At 45.8% G+C, this 17,520-nt stretch overlaps 3 non-coding genes across 3 annotated transcripts; all 3 read right to left on the reverse strand.

The window, feature by feature from the left end:
* Window positions 1–731: 731 nt before the first annotated feature.
* trnag-ucc (transfer RNA glycine (anticodon UCC)) lies at window positions 732–803 on the reverse strand. Its single transcript has one exon. It is a non-coding gene; the product is annotated as a tRNA-Gly (tRNA).
* Window positions 804–4,232: 3,429 nt separating this feature from the next.
* On the reverse strand, window positions 4,233–4,304 carry trnag-ucc (transfer RNA glycine (anticodon UCC)). Its single transcript has one exon. It is a non-coding gene; the product is annotated as a tRNA-Gly (tRNA).
* Window positions 4,305–7,768: 3,464 nt separating this feature from the next.
* trnag-ucc (transfer RNA glycine (anticodon UCC)) lies at window positions 7,769–7,840 on the reverse strand. Its single transcript has one exon. It is a non-coding gene; the product is annotated as a tRNA-Gly (tRNA).
* Window positions 7,841–17,520: the final 9,680 nt, after the last annotated feature.

Below are 17,520 nucleotides of genomic sequence, written 5' to 3' on the forward strand. Positions count from 1 at the left end.
AAATCAGTCACGTTCATCAGACACTACCTTCCCTTAACAAATCCATGATGACTACCTCGGATGATGACGTGGAGGAGACTGTGTTGGACTGGGGTGGACAAAGTTCAAAATCACACAATACCAGGTTATAGTCCAACTAGCTTTCGGAGCACTCCTAAAACTAGTGCTTCCAAATAAAGCTGTTGGACTGTAACCTGGTGTTGTGTGATTTTTAACTTTATCCTGGATTAAACTTTCACTCACTGTGTGGTCATTTCTATCATCTCTCAGAGTTTTATCGAGTCATTTTCTCATACTGGAAATATAAAAGCAGCTGGTCTCCATTCCTCCTATTTCTGACCTGCACCTAAAAAAATAACATGACCGATTCGATATGAGAAATAACGTTGTTTGGATATTTGTGAACTGCCCACCCACATTTCACTTGATATTAGGCTGTATTTCACAAACAACACTGAGAGTAATGTTGAAATGAGTGAAATCCGGAAACATTTCTTTTCAAATAAGATGGGAAACCAAGGAATTCTGCCATGACTCCAGTTTATGTGAATCGTGATCGACTTGACTCCTTAATCCTCCTGGGCGCATCCTCAACTTCAAAGTTGTGTCTGCACTCCAGAGGTCTGGCAACGTTGGTGTGGCTGACTCAGTGTGATGTGCAGATGTTAGTGTTTAATTACCACTGAAGGTATCGGCTCCTTTGGTTATGGAGTGGTTTCAAATTCCCAGCTGGCGATGGCCGGGAATCGAACCTGGGTCTACAGCTTGGAAGGCAGCTATGCTCACCACTACACCACCATCGCTACAGCACGCAGCAGCCTAGAAATTAGCTGATGTGCAATAATAGTTCTTGACTCTAAATTTCGATGTTGTTTTGTTGGAAATTTTGCCGTGAAATATTAGAATTGAGAAGTCATAAAAGACTGAGAGTTACTGAGTGGGTAGGTCTCATTATGCCCCGCCTCACTTTTTAATACACACAAAGCCGTATTTCGGATTTCTCATCATCCGAAATCAATCAATAACAAAAATAGCACGAAAATCCCAGGGCAACCCTGGAACGATCACACAATTAAAACTTTTAAGTTCTCAGAAATGGTCACCTGACCGGACCGTGAATCTGATTTCTCTTCACACAGCTTTACCACCGACTTCGGGTTTGGGTTTCGAACTTACTGCATCCGCAGTTCTTTCGGGTTTTAAAACTTGGAAAGGGCTTTTGGAATACAAAAGGGCAAAAAAAAAGGATCCGTTAGACTGAGGCCATGCTGCAGTAATTGTGGAGAGGAGGGAATTCCGGGTAACAGTTCCGGAAGCAGAACCCTCTCGAGGAATATGTATTAATTTGAAGTTCGATCCCGTTGATCGATTTGCAGTTTTCTCTTTGACTTTGTAGAAGAGGGGGAGGTGTCAGTCAGCAGTCAGGGGTTTTCACGGGAGGGCATGATTCGGAGATGCCAGTGTTGGACTGGGGTATACAAAGTTAAAAATCACACAACACCAGGTTATAGTCCAACAGGTTTATTTGGAAGCACTAGCTTTCGGAGCGCTGCTCCTTCATCAGGCGGTTGTCCAAAATCTCGAGCTTCCAATTAAATCTGTTGGACTATAACCTGGTGTTGTGTGATGTTGAACTTCACAGGAGGGGGGTAGTCATGGGCAGAGGTTTAGTGAAGGTCGCTTCCACTGATGTGGGAACGCAGTGCACGCAAAAGCCTCCCTGCCCTTGATAGGTTACCTGAACCACGATGGGCTTTCCAAGGTCAAGGGGTGCAGAGAGCTGAGGCCGCTGTTATAATTTAGTTACCAGCGGTCCCAAGTCCTTGGGATGCCGTGGCGCCTTAATGATAAATGGGATTGTGTGGAACCAAGACAGAGTCGTGGCAGAACAGTGTTGAGAGTGTGTTGCTGGAAAAGCACAGCAGGTCAGGCAGCAGGGAAATCGATGTTTCGGGCTCCAGCATCGGCAGACTTCCCTGTCTCCGAGCAGAACAGTGTTATCCGCTTAGGTATTGAGGAGGGCTTCCGCAGCTACTCCCGCGGGTCCCACGAAACACAAAGCGCTAGCCGGGAGGGCAAAGCGAGGGGGTGGATGGGTCAGCAAGCTCAGAGTAGTGTGATCCCGGTTCGTGAGGGGAAAAAGAAAACGCAGTGTGGTGAAATTGACATGGGAAGTGAAATTGACATAGGAAGTGAAATTGACATTGTCAGAGCAACCCAGCGCAGGAGGGAGGAACAGGGGCATGGAGGGGCGGTGGGCAAGATGGAAAGGACGGGGTCAAGGGAGGGCACAGACGGCGGTGTAAGGGCATGACCAAGTGTTAACGTTCATGGTGTGGTAGGGGGAGGAAGGTCGGGTCTCCAGGCAATGATAGTCTCCAGCTTAGAGTAATGAGAACCGGGAATCACTGTGTGTGTGTGTGTGTGTGGCTGTGTGTGGGGGCGGGGGGGGGGGGTGCATGTATGTGTGTGTGCATGTGTGGGTGGGTGTGTCTGTGTGTGTGTATGCATGTGTGTGTGTGTGCATGTGTGGGTGTGTGCATGTGTGGCTGTGTGTGGCTGTGTGTGTCTTTCTCTGTATGCGAGTGTGTGTGCCTGTGTGTGTGCGTGTGTGTTTGTGTGTCTGTGTGTGTGGGTGCGTGTGTCTGTGTGTGTGTGTGTGAGTGTGTGTGCCTGTGTGTGTGTGTGTATGGGTGTGGGTGCATGTGTGGGTGTGTGTGGCTGTGAATGTGGCTGTGTGTGTGTGCATGCAGGGATGTGCGGGTCTGTGAGAATGTGTGTAGGTGCATGTGTGTGAGTGTACTGGTGTATAAGTCTGTGAGAGGGTGCGTGAGTGGCAGTGTATGAGTGAGTTTATGAGAGAGAGCTTGTGTTTGAGAGAGAGTATGCATGAGTGTGTGGGTCGGTAGGAGTGTGCTTTTGTGTGTGTGCGTGTGCGTGTGTTTGTGCGTGTACGTGAAATAGTATACAGTGCAGTGTTGTCACGTGTCGTGTAACATGAACCCAAGGTCCCAGTTAAAGCCATCCCCATGGCTACCGAACTTGACTATCAGCCTCTGCTTGGCCACTTTGCATTGTTGCCTGTCCCATAGTCTGCCTTGGAGGATGGTCACCCAGGGGTCCGAGACAGAAAGTCCCAGACCGCTGAAGTGTTCTCCGACTGGGAGGTTAGAACCAGTCTGACTCAAGGTTGGGACACAGACAGACTTTAACCTCACACCTTTAATGCATTGTCTGAGCTGAGATGGCACCTCTTGTTAGAAAATCTGAAGTTATCTCGAGAACGTAACTTTAAAAAGGTTCTGAGATTCTCATATTAAAGAACGGAAACTAGCAAACCCATTATAAAAGATGAAAGGCTAAAACTAAATGTGTTTAATACATCATTTCAGCTGCATGATACTTTAATCCTTTTGCTATAAATACTGTGTCTTATGGTCCTTCTTATCATCAGGTTGATCTACATCGCAAACACTCCATCCATTCTTTATCCTTCAAAGAAAATCAGTCACGTTCATCAGACACTACCTTCCCTTAACAAATCCATGATGACTATCTCGGGTGATGACGTGGAGGAGCCGGTGTTGGACTGGGGTGGACAAAGTTCAAAATCACACAATACCAGATTATAGTCCAACTAGCTTTCGGAGCACTCCTAAAACTAGTGCTTCCAAATAAAGCTGTTGGACTGTAACCTGGTGTTGTGTGATTTTTAACTTTATCCTGGATTAAACTTTCACTCACTGTGTGGTGATTTCTATCATCTCTCAGAGTTTTATCGAGTCATTTTCTCATACTGGAAATATAAAAGCAGCTGGTCTCCATTCCTCCTATTTCTGACCTGCACCTAAAAAAATAACATGACCGATTCGATATGAGAAATAACGTTGTTTGGAAATTTGTGAACTGCCCACCCACATTTCACTTGATATTAGGCTGTATTTCACAAACAACACTGAGAGTAATGTTGAAATGAGTGAAATACGGAAACATTTCTTTTCAAATAAGATGGAAAACCAAGGAATTCTGCCATGACTCCAGTTTATGTGAATCGTGATCGACTTGACTCCTTAATCCTCCTGGGCGCATCCTCAACTTCAAAGTTGTGTCTGCACTCCAGAGGTCTGGCAACGTTGGTGTGGCTGACTCAGTGTGATGTGCAGATGTTCGTGTTTAATTACCACTGAAGTTTTCGGCTCTTTTGGTTAGGAATGGTTTTAAAATTCACAGTTTGCGATGGCCGGGAATCGAACCCGGGTCAACTGCTTGGAAGGCAGCTATGCTCACCACTATACCACAATCGCTACAGCACGCAGCCGCCTAGAAATCAGCTGATGTGCAATAATAGTTCTTGACTCTAAATTTCGATGTTGTTTTGTTGGAAATTTTGCAGTGAAATATTAGAATTGAGAAGTCATAAAAGACTGAGATTTGCTGAGTGGGTAGGTCTCATTATGCCCCGCCTCACTTTTTAATACACACAAAGCAGTATTTCGGATTTCTCATCATCTGAAATCAATCAATAACAAAAATAGCACGAAAATCCCAGAACAACACTGGAACGATCACACAATTAAAACTTGTGAAGTTCTCAGAAAGGGTCACCTGACCGGACCGTGAACTCTGATTTCTCTTCATACAGCTTTACCACCGACTTCGGGTTTGGGTTCGGATTTACTGCATCCGCAGTTCTTTCGGGTTTTAAAACTTGGAAAGGGTTTTTGGAATACAAAAGGGCAAAAAAAAAAGGATCCGTTAGACTGAGGCCATGCTGCAGTAATTGTGGAGAGGAGGGAATTCCGGGTAACAGTTCCGGAAGCAGAACCCTCTCGAGGAATATGTATTAATTTGAAGTTCGATCCCGTTGATCGATTTGCAGTTTTCTCTTTGACTTTGTAGAAGAGGGGGAGGTGTCAGTCAGCAGGAAGGGGTTTTCACGGGAGGGCATGATTTGGAGATGCCAGTGTTGGACTGGGGTATACAAAGTTAAAAATCACACAACACCAGGTTATAGTCCAACAGGTTTAATTGGAAGCACTAGCTTTCGGAGCGCTGCTCCTTCATCAGGCGGTTGTCCAAAATCTCGAGCTTCCAATTAAATCTGTTGGACTATAACCTGGTGTTGTGTGATGTTGAACTTCACAGGAGGGGGGTAGTCATGTGCAGAGGTTTAGTGAAGGTCGCTTCCACTGATGTGGGAACGCAGTGCACGCAAAAGCCTCCCTGCCCTTGATATGTTACCTGAACCACGATAGGCTTTCCAAGGTCAAGGGGTGCAGAGTGCTGAGGCCGCTGTTATAATTTAGTTCCCAGCGGTCCCAAAGCCTTGGGATGCCGTGGCGCCTTAATGATAAATGGGATTGTGTGGAACCAAGACAGGGTCGTGGCAGAACAGTGTTGAGAGTGTGTTGCTGGAAAAGCACAGCAGGTCAGGCAGCAGGGAAATCGATGTTTCGGGCTCCAGCATCGGCAGACTTCCCTGTCTCCGAGCAGAACAGTGTTATCCGCTTAGGTATTGAGGAGGGCTTCCGCAGATACTCCCGCGGGTCCCACGAAACACAAAGCGCTAGCCGGGAGGGCAAAGCGAGGGGGTGGATGGGTCAGCAAGCTCAGAGTAGTGTGATCCCGGTTCGTGAGGGGAAAAAAGAAAACGCGGTGCGGTGAAATTGACATAGGAAGTGAAATTGACATAGGAAGTGAAATTGACATAGGAAGTGAAATTGACTTTGTCAAAGCAACCCAGCGCAGGCATGGAGGGGCGGTGGGCAAGATGGAAAGGACGGGGTCAAGAGAGGGCACAGACGGCGGTGTAAGGGCATGACCAAGTGTTAACGTTCATGGTGTTGTAGGGGGAGGAAGGTCGGGTCTGCAGGCAATGATAGTCTCCAGCTTAGAGTCATGAGAACCCGGAATCACTGTGTATGTGCCTGTGTGCGTGGGTGCATGTGTGTGTATCTGTGGCTGTGTGTCTGTGTGCGTGTGCATGTAGAGATGTGCGGGTATGTGAGAGTGTGTGTGAATGCATGTGTGTGTGTGTGTGTGCATGTGTGTGTGTACTGGGGTATAAGAGGGTGCGTGAGTGGCTGTGTATGAGTGAGTTTATGAGAGAGAGCTTGTGTTTGAGAGAGGGTATGCATGAGTGTGTGGGTCGGTAGGAGTGTGCTTTTGTGTGTGTGTGTGCGCGTGTGTTTGTGCGTGTACGTGAAATAGTATACAGTGCAGTGTTGTCACGTGTCGTGTAACATGAACCCAAGGTCCCAGTTAAAGCCATCCCCATGGCTACCGAACTTGACTATCAGCCTCTGCTTGGCCACTTTGCATTGTTGCCTGTCCCATAGTCTGCCTTGGAGGATGGTCACCCAGGGGTCCGAGACAGAAAGTCCCAGACCGCTGAAGTGTTCTCCGACTGGGAGGTTAGAACCAGTCTGACTCAAGATTGGGACACAGACAGACTTTAACCTCACACCTTTAATGCATTGTCTGAGCTGAGATGGCACCTCTTGTTAGAAAATCTGAAGTTATCTCGAGAACGTAACTTTAAAAAGGTTCTGAGATTCTCATATTAAAGAACGGAAACTAGCAAACCCATTATAAAAGATGAAAGGCTAAAACTAAATGTGTTTAATACATCATTTAAGCTGCATGATACTTTAATCCTTTTGCTATAAATACTGTGTCTTATGGTCCTTCTTATCATCAGGTTGATCTACATCGCAAACACTCCATCCATTCTTTATCCTTCAAAGAAAATCAGTCACGTTCATCAGACACTACCTTCCCTTAACAAATCCATGATGACTATCTCGGGTGATGACGTGGAGGAGCCGGTGTTGAACTGGGGTGGACAAAGTTCAAAATCACACAATACCAGGTTATAGTCCAACTAGCTTTCGGAGCACTCCTAAAACTAGTTTTGGGCGGCACGGTGGCACAGTGGTTAGCACTGCTGCCTCGCAGCGCCAGAGACCCGGGTTCAATTCCCGACTCAGGCAACTGTCTGTGTGGAGTTTGCACGTTCTCCCCGTGTCTGCGTGGGTTTCCTCCCACAGTCCAAAGATGTGCAAGTCAGGTGATTTGGCCATGCTAAATTGCCTGTAGTGTGGGGTAAATGTAGGGGTATGGGTGGGTTACGCTTCGGCGGGTCAGTGTGGACTTGTTGGGCCGAAGAGCCTGTTTCCACACTGTAAGTAATCTAATCTAGTGCTTCCAAATAAAGCTGTTGGACTGTAACCTGGTGTTGTGTGATTTTTAACTTTATCCTGGATTAAACTTTCACTCACTGTGTGGTGATTTCTATCATCTCTCAGAGTTTTATCGAGTCATTTTCTCATACTGGAAATATAAAAGCAGCTGGTCTCCATTCCTCCTATTTCTGACCTGCACCTAAAAAAATAACATGACCGATTCGATATGAGAAATAACGTTGTTTGGATATTTGTGAACTGCCCACCCACATTTCACTTGATATTAGGCTGTATTTCACAAACAACACTGAGAGTAATGTTGAAATGAGTGAAATACGGAAACATTTCTTTTCAAATAAGATGGAAAACCAAGGAATTCTGCCATGACTCCAGTTTATGTGAATCGTGATCGACTTGACTCCTTAATCCTCCTGGGCGCATCCTCAACTTCAAAGTTGTGTCTGCACTCCAGAGGTCTGGCAACGTTGGTGTGGCTGACTCAGTGTGATGTGCAGATGTTCGTGTTTAATTACCACTGAAGTTTTCGGCTCTTTTGGTGAGGAATGGTTTTAAAATTCACAGTTTGCGATGGCCGGGAATCGAACCCGGGTCAACTGCTTGGAAGGCAGCTATGCTCACCACTATACCACCATCGCTACAGCACGCAGCCGCCTAGAAATCAGCTGATGTGCAATAATAGGTCTTGACTCTAAATTTCGATGTTGTTTTGTCGGAAATTTTGCAGTGAAATATTAGAATTGAGAAGTCATAAAAGACTGAGATTTGCTGAGTGGGTAGGTCTCATTATGCCCCGCCTCACTTTTTAATACACACAAAGCAGTATTTCGGATTTCTCATCATCTGAAATCAATCAATAACAAAAATAGCACGAAAATCCCAGAACAACACTGGAACGATCACACAATTAAAACTTGTGAAGTTCTCAGAAAGGGTCACCTGACCGGACCGTGAACTCTGATTTCTCTTCATACAGCTTTACCACCGACTTCGGGTTTGGGTTCGGACTTACTGCATCCGCAGTTCTTTCGGGTTTTAAAACTTGGAAAGGGTTTTTGGAATACAAAAGGGCAAAAAAAAAGGATCCGTTAGACTGAGGCCATGCTGCAGTAATTGTGGAGAGGAGGGAATTCCGGGTAACAGTTCCGGAAGCAGAACCCTCTCGAGGAATATGTATTAATTTACATAGAAGAATACAGCGCAGTACAGGCCCTTTGGCCCTCGATGTTGCGCCGATCCAAGCCCACCTAACCTATACTAACCCACTATTCTCCATATACCTATCCAATGCCCGCTTAAATGCCCATAAAGAGGGAGAGTCCACCACTGCTACTGGCAGGGCATTCCATGGACTTACGACTCGCTGAGTGAAGAACCTACCCCTAACTTCAGTCCTATATCTACCCCCCCTTAATTTAAAGCTATGCCCCCTTGTAATACCCGACTCCATACGCGGGAAAAGGTTCATACTGTCAACCCTATCTAACCCCCTAATCATCTTGTACACCTCAATCAAGTCACCCCTAAACCTTCTTTTCTCTAATGAAAACTGCCCTAAGTGTCTCAGTCTTTCCTCATACGATCTTCCTTCCATACCAGGCAACATCCTGGTAAACCTCCTCTGCACCCGTTCCATTGCCTCCACATCCTTCCTATAGTATGGCGACCAAAACTGCACACAATATTCCAGATGCGGCCGCACCAGAGTCTTATACAACTGCATCATGACCTCAGGACTCCGGAACTCAATTCCTCTACCAATAAAAGCCAGTACGCCATATGCCTTCCTCACCGCACTATTTACCTGGGTGGCAACTTTCAGAGATCTGTGTATATGGACACCAAGATCCCTCTGCTCATCCACACTACCAAGTATCCGACCATTAGCCCAGTGCCCCATCTTTTTGTTATTCTTCCCAAAGTGAATCACCTCACACTTAGCTACACTGAATTCCATTTGCCACCTTTCTGCCCAGCTCTGCAGCTTCTCTATATCCTGCTGTAACCTGCCACATCCTTCCTCACTGTCAACAACTCCTCCGACTTTCGTATCATCCGCAAACTTGCTCACCCAACCTTCTAACCCCTCTTCCAGGTCATTTATAAAAATGACAAACAGCAATGGTCCCAAAACAGATCCTTGCGGAACACCGCTAGTGACGGCACTCCATGAAGAAACTTTGCCATCAACTACTACCCTCTGTCTTCTTCCATCCAGCCAATTCCTAATCCAAACCTCCAACTCACCCTCAATGCCATATCTCCGTATTTTCTGCAGTAGCCTACGATGGGGAACCTTATCAAACGCCTTACTAAAATCCATATATACCACATCTACCGCTTTCCCCTCATCAACCTCCTTCGTCACCTTTTCAAAGAATTCAATAAGGTTTGTGAGGCACGACCTGCCCTTCACAAAACCATGCTGACTATCCTTGATCACATTATTCCTATCCAGATGTGCATAAATCCTATCCCTTACAATTCTCTCTAAGACTTTGCCCACAACAGAAGTGAGACTCACCGGCCTATAGTTACTAGGGTTATCCCTGCTCCCCTTTTTGAACAAGGGAACCACATTTGCTATCCTCCAGTCTTCTGGCACTACTCCTGTAGACAAAGAGGACATAAAAATCAAGGCCAATGGCTCTGCAATCTCCTCCCTTGCTTCCCAGAGAATCCTAGGATAAATGCCATCAGGCCCAGGGGACTTATCTATTTTCACCTTTTCCAGGATTTCCAACACCTCTTCTCTACATACCTCAAAGCCATCCATTCTACTTATTTGTGACTCAGTATTCACATCGACGACAATGCCCTGTTCCTGAGTAAATACTGAAGAAAAGTATTCATTCAGTGTCTCCCCAATCTCTTCCGCCTCCACACGCAACTTCCCACTACTATCCTTGACTGGACCTATTCCTACCCTAGTCATTTTTTTTTCCTAACATACCTATAGAAAGCCTTAGGGTTTTCCCTAATCCTACCGACTAAGGACCTTTCATGTCCCCTCCTTGCTGTTCTTAGCTCTCTCTTCAGGTCCTTCCTGGCTACCCTATAACTCTCAATCGCCCCAATTGAACCTTCACGTCTCATCTTGAGATAGGCCGCCCTCTTCCATTTAACAAGGGATTCCAATTCCTTATTAAACCACGGCTCCCTCGCACGACCCTTTCCTTCCTGCCTGACAGGTACATAATTATCAAGGACACTCAATAGTTGCTCCTTGAACAAGCTCCACATATCATTTACACTCTTGCCTTGGAGTCTACTTTTCCAAGCCACACATCATAAGTCATGCCTCACCGCATCATAATTTCCCTGACCCCAGCTATAACTCTTGCCCTGTAGTACACACTTATCTCTCTCCATCACGAGAGTAAATGTCACCGAATTATGGTCACTATCCCCAAAGTGCTCACCTACCTCTAATTCTAACACCTGGCCTGGTTCGTTACCCAGAACCAAATCCAGTATGGCCTCACCTCTTGTTGGCCTGTCTACATATTGTGTCAGGAAACTCTCCTGCACACATTGAACAAACACTGACCCATCTAACGAACTTGAGCTATAGCTTCCCCAATCAATATCAGGAAAGTTAAAGTCCCCCATAACAACCACCCTATTACTGTCACTCATCTCCTGAATCACCTTCCCTATCCTTTCTTCAATGATTCTAGGACTATTAGGAGGCCTGTAAAAGACTCCTAACAGGGTGACCTCACCTTTCCTATTCCTAACCTCAGCCCAAACTACCTCAGATGGCAAGTCCTCATCCATCGTCCTTTCCACCACTGTAATACTATCTTTGACCAGCAATGCCACACCTCCCCCTCTTTTACCCCCACCTCTGACCCTACTAAAACATTTAAATCCTGGGACCTGCAACAGCCAATCCTGTCCCTGTTCTAGTCATGTCTCCGTAATAGCCACAACATCGAAGTCCCAGGTACCAACCCACGCTGCAAGTTCACCTACCTTATTTCGTATACTTCTTGCATTGAAGTATACACACTTCAAGCCACTTTCCTGTTTACAGGCACCCTCCTTGGAAATTGATGCCATGTTCCTAACCTCCCTACACTCCAGGCCCTGCACCCTGAAGCTACAATCTGGGTTCCCATGCCCCTGCAGAGTTAGTTTAAACCCCCCCCCAAAAGCACTGGCAAACCTCCCCCCAAGGATACTGGTACCCCTCAGGTTCAGGTGTAGACTATCCTGTTTATAGAGGTCCCACCGTCCCCAGAAAGAACCCCAGTTATCCAAAAACCGGAATCCCTCCCTCCTGCACCATCCCTGTAGCCACGCATTTAAGTGTTCTCTTTCCCTATTCCTCGAATCTCTATCACGTGGCACAGGTAACAAACCAGAGACAACAACTCTGTTCGTTCTAACTCTGAGCTTCCAACCTAGCTCCCTGAAAGCCTGTCTAACATCCTCGGCACTCCTCCTACCTATGTCGTTGGTGCCAATATGGACCACGACTTCGGGCTGCTCCCCCTCCCCCTCCAGGACCCGGAAAACACGATCAGAGACATCACGTACCCTTGCACCTGGGAGGCAACATACCAAACGTGAGTCTCTCTCATTTTCCAGTGCGAGCAGCAGCGAAGGTAAGACCGTTTGGTTTTAAAAGTGCTTACCGGTAGCGGGCAGCGGTGTTTTTTTTTTTCTCTTTCACTCTCTCTTCACAGAAAGAGCGGGAGCACCAGGGGGAAGTGACGACGACCAGAGGGGCAGCCGGGAAGGAAAGCGGTGAGTATTTATACTCACCCTTCGAAGCCGTCGGTCATTTCCAGTGCGAGCAGCAGCGAAGGTAAGACCGTTTGGTTTTAAAAGTGCTTACCGGTAGCGGGAGCGGTGTTTTTTTTTCTCTTTCACTCTCTCTTCACAGAAAGAGCGGGAGCACCAGGGGGAAGTGACGACGACCAGAGGGGCAGCCGAGACCCGGAAGCAGTTAGTGTAAGCTTACCTGGGTAGGTTTTTTCCCCCTTTAAAAGTGCGAAGGAGAGGAACCCGAGGCACTACACGGGTAGTGCCTCCCACCCGCCCTCCTCCTCTAACCTAATAATAACACCTGTTGTGGTAAGTAGGTAAGTGCTGAATTTTGCTTGTTGTATTCTTTCGACCCAGTTTTTTTAAAAATAAAAGTTAGCTTTAGAGGGATGGCAGTGAAGGCAGTGCAATGTTCCTCCTGCAACATGTATGAGGTGAGGGATGCCATCGACGTCCCTGCCGATTACACTTGCAGGAAGTGCACCCATCTCCAGCTCCTCCAAGACCGTGTTAGGGAACTGGAGCTGGAGTTGGATGAACTTCGGATCATTCGGGAGGCAGAGGGGGTCATAGATCAGAGTTATAGGGAAGTAGTAACTCCAAAGATGGCAGATAGATGGGTGACAGTGAGGGGGACTGGGAGGAAGCAGCCAGTGCAGGGACCCCCTGCGGCCGTTCCCCTCAAGAACAAGTATACCGTTTTGGATACTTGTGGGGGGGATGACTTACCAGGGGTAAGTAACGGGGCTCAGGTCTCTGGCACGGAGCCTGTCCCCGTTACTCAGAAGGGAAGGGTGAAGAAGAGCAGAGCAGTAGTAATTGGGGACTCGATAGTTCGGGGCACAGATAGGCGGTTTTGTGGGAACGAGAGAGACTCACGTTTGGCTAAGTCTCCAGATGATACAAAAATAGGTGGACGGACAGGCAGCATTGAGGAGGCGGGGTGGCTGCAGAAGGATTCGGACAGATTAGGAGAGTGGGCAAAGAAGTGACAGATGGAGCACAATGTGGGAAAGTGTGATGTCATGTACTTTGGTAGGAGGAATAGAGGCATGGACTATTGTCTAAATGATGAGAAAATTCAGAAGTCTGAAGTGCAAAGAGACTTGGAAGTTTTAATTCAAGATTCTGTCAAGGTAAACTTGCAGGTTGAGTCAGTAGTTAGGAAGGCAAGTTCAGGAATGGCTTTTATCTTGAATATTAAAGCAGGGATGCATGTCTGATGCTCGAGAAGGCTCGATATGGGTCTTGTCAGAACACTTTTGGAGTATTTAGTATTGTGCCCAGTTTTGGGGCCCATATCTCATGAAGGATATGGAGTGTGTTCAGGGAAGGTTCACAAGAATGCTCCCAAGAGTCAAGGGGCAAGAGTCAAGAGTAGCTTTATTTGTCTTTTCTACCACATACAACCGATACAGGAAAAAGGAGACAGAGTTCCTCCAGGACCAAGGTGCTACATGGCCAGCACAAATTACATGGTCATACACAGTGTACAATAAATTGCTAAAGAAATGCAAACCATGCAAGACAGCAGAGTAATTGAAATGAAATGAAAGTTACCAGGAATGAAAAGCTTAATATATGAGGATCATTTGAGGACTCTGAGTCCATACTTGATGGAATTCAGAAGGATCAGGTTGGATCTAATTCAAACATGGAGAAAGCTAAATGGTCTGGACAGAGTAGATGTCGGGAAGATGTTTCCATTGGTAGGAGAGACTAGGACAAGAGAGCAAAGGCTTAGAGTAAAAGGAAGACCATTTAGAATGGAGATAATGAGAAACTTCTTCAGCCAGAGAGTGGTAATCTATGGATGTCATTGTTACAGATGGCTGTGGAGACCAGGTCATTGAGTATACTTAAAACTGAGATTGTCAGGTTCATGAGTATCAAAGGGATCAACGGATATGGGGAGAAAGTGGGAGAATAGGGTTGAGAAACGTATCAGCCATGAGTGAATGGCCGAGCAGTCTCATTGTGCTGAATAGCCTAAATTCTGGTCTTATGTCTTACGGTCTCATAACATTAGTGTTTCTTGCATGTTCTTTCAATCGAGATGTGTTGTCAGATGAGACAGCTTTACTTAAATGAAACTTGACACAATCAGATGTTGTTCACAATTTCAGAGTCCCTGTTTTGCCTCATGTCTAGTTGAGTTTAAACAAATTAACTAATTCACACTCTGTAAATTCCCTTTTAAAACTGACAAAGTATTTGTGGCAGCATATACCACATGTGATTCACCTCACTGTACAATAGTGTGTGGAATTAGCTTCCAGATAACAATGGAGTCAGGCTCATTGATGACTTGTCTGGAAGAGTTATGTGGACTCTTCACTAACAAGGGATTCAATGGGGATGGAACGTAAGTGGAAAAGAGGATTAAGTCTGTCGGAAGATCAACCATGAACTATGGCAGATCAGGCACAAGTGCTAACTGACCTGCTCCTCATTCATATTAGTGTGTTCACATCTATCCCAGTGAGAGAGCAAACCAAACTCACTGCCTCTTTGTCACAGACCCGAGAGAGGGCAGATTGTCCCTACAGTATCTGTATCACACATCTTGGATAGAGCAGTCTGACCCCATTGTGTCTATATCATTGACCGTGGGTGAACAGGCTATTTATTCTGTGTCTGTTGTAGAGTACCAGGACTGCCAACTGAACACACTCAGTCTGTCTCACAAAGATTGGAGAGAGCAGACTCCCCTCACTGTGTCTGTATCACTGACCCCACAGAGAGTGGGTATGGATGGATTCTGAGACATATCATGTTTCTAATCCCTGAATTCTTCAATCCATCTCATCATTTAGTGAGTTTCCCCATTCACGTAAAAGGGTATTTTACCATGTTCTTCAGCTCTTTACCGAACTTAGTCTGGGTCACGACATATATACAAGTGTTTGTGCAGCAACTTAGGAGCTGGAGAATGAATCCAATATCTCATACAAAATAATGTAGATGTATGGCCCGATAGCCCATCTGACTCATGCGTTTCCATCGACAGTATACCATAAACACTGACCATAACAGGATGAAATCCCCTGAGATAACAAACAAAAAAATGATGGACTTCCTTCGAGTCCCCATTTCTGGGTCACTGGGATTCTCCCCACTGCTATGAGCCTGAAGTCTCCTGCGGGCTCTGCTGGCCACTAAAATGTGCCTGACACTTAAAGCATTGAGCAACAGAATGAGAACAAATGGCACTGCTGGGTTCAGGATATAATGAAGGCACTCGATTGTTCCCCAGGCTGGAGATGACAGAATATCAGTTGGTACTGAACAAAACCAGGGGAGATTTCTCAGCAAATACTGAGATGTGAACATAAAGTACCAGAAAACATTCTTCAAACCAATCAGCACAGTCACTGTTCCCAGAACCACAGCTGCTGTCTTCTCAGTACAAAATTTAATTTGCAGATTTGGGCAGCAAATGGCCACATATCGATCAAAGGTAAAAGTGACGGTAAACCAGACAGAACAGTCGGTGGCTGCATAAAGGAAGACAGCGTGGATATTACAGATGGGGATGGACTGTAGGAAACGTAACTCTCTCTTATAAACAATTGGAATGTGCCTCAATAGCAGATCAAGGATAATAATCAGTATATCTAGTGCTGTCGTTGCCTCCAGGTAGCACGAGTAATACATTTTGAAAGACCACACTTCCCTTGCAACAATATTATAATTGCTATGATGTTCACTATGGGAAGGAAAATAAACAGGAAAATTGATCAAACTAGTGGAAAAGTTACCAATTACACAGAGTATTTTGTGTAATTTCTGTGTGTGTCCCTGTTTTTGAAAACGTATTGAGGTATTTATACCCATCGTCATGTAATCTGCTGGATTCAAAAAACCAGCCATTAATTAGGAACTCATATTTGGGATGAAACAGAAAATGAGGAAATGCAGTTTGTAAGAGATTATGTGAAGATTGACACTACCCTGACAGGTTATTAAAATGTAAACAAGCTAATGCAGGAAATATCACAAAGACCATGAGAGATATGCTTTAGTTTCTGAAGTGAAACAGAGGTCAGTGACCCTGTGTTGGGGTGGCGGAAATGTCCAGGTTGCTGTTCCTCATCTTTACAGAATCATTCAGAATTAGGGTGGAATGGTCAGCCCAAGTTCCCCTTCATTAGTACCTAGTGACATGTCCTGCTCCTGATCATTATCCAATGAAGGTGGCTAATACAGGGCTATCTCAATCTGTGTTATCCTCTGATACCTACTCAGAGGTAGCTTCCTTGTGCAGCTGATGGCCTATTGATTTAAGATGGTAGAAGTCGCTTCTTTGGAAAATTCTATCAACGGGCTCTTACACATCTTCCACATGCCACACATTGCTGCTGGGGTGCAGTGAGGGTGGAAGCTGGCAGTGTTTGTGGATATGGTGCCAGTCAAGGGCGCTGCTTTATTATCAAGTTTTTAGAGAGTTGTTGGACAGACCTCACCCAGACAAGTGGGGAGTATTCATTCACACTCATGATGTGCCCTTTGTAGATAGTGGGCAGAATCTGGGGAGTCAGGAGGTGAAGTATGCACTGTAGAAACACTGATCTCTGACATGGTCTTGTAACACTGGCATTTATATGACTGGTCCAGATCAGATTGTGGTCTATTGCAACCCTTCACCACCTCCCCCAGGATGCTGACACTGGGGAATTCATTGATATGAAGAGAAATGGTTACATTCTCTCTTTTTGGAGATCCCTGATGTTTGTGTAGAGCAAATGCTACTTGTCAGCTCAGGCCGGAATATTGTTCAAATGTTGTTACGCATGGATTTAGTATCTGACAGATGTTGGAGATCAGAGTCAAAGAGTGTGGTGCTGGAAAAGCACAGGGGGTCAGGCAGCATGTGAGGACAGGAGACTTGACATTTCAGGAATCCTGATGAAGGGCTTATGCCCAAAATGTCAATTCTCCTGCTCCTGGATTCTGCCTGACTGGCTGTGCTTTTTCAGCACCACACTCTTCGATAGGATCTGACGATGCAGGAAAGGTATGAAACTTTGTGAACAATCAACAAACATCCTGAATTCTGACCTTATGATGGAGGGATTGTCAACAGTGAAGCAGCTGAAGATAACTGGGCCTGGGACATTTCCCTGAGGAACTCCTGCAGAGATGTCCTGGAGCTGAGGTGGCTGACTTCCAACAACCACATCCATCCTCCAATATGCCAGGAATGACTCCAACCAATGAGAGGTTCATCCCATTTCTCATCATTTTAGGTTTCCTTCAGGTCAGACTTGGTCACTTACTGCTTTGATGTCAAGTGCAGTCTCTCTCACCTCACCTCAGGAGTTCAGATCCATTATCCTTGTTTGGACAATTGTTGTTATGAGGTCTGGTGCTGAGCAACCCTGCAGAACTGAACACCAGTGAACTAGTTATTGCTGAGGGAGTGCAGCTCGGGAGTACTCTTCATACACTTTCCAATATGTCGCTGTTAATTCTTATCTGACTGATGGGGTGGTAATTATCTGGATTTGATTTGTTCTACTCTTTTAGATTTACCTGTTTA

Source organism: Chiloscyllium plagiosum, unplaced genomic scaffold (genome assembly GCF_037043375.1).
Source record: "Chiloscyllium plagiosum isolate Xiang-an unplaced genomic scaffold, Cpla_swu_hap1 HiC_scaffold_12, whole genome shotgun sequence".
Taxonomy (NCBI): domain Eukaryota; kingdom Metazoa; phylum Chordata; class Chondrichthyes; order Orectolobiformes; family Hemiscylliidae; genus Chiloscyllium; species Chiloscyllium plagiosum.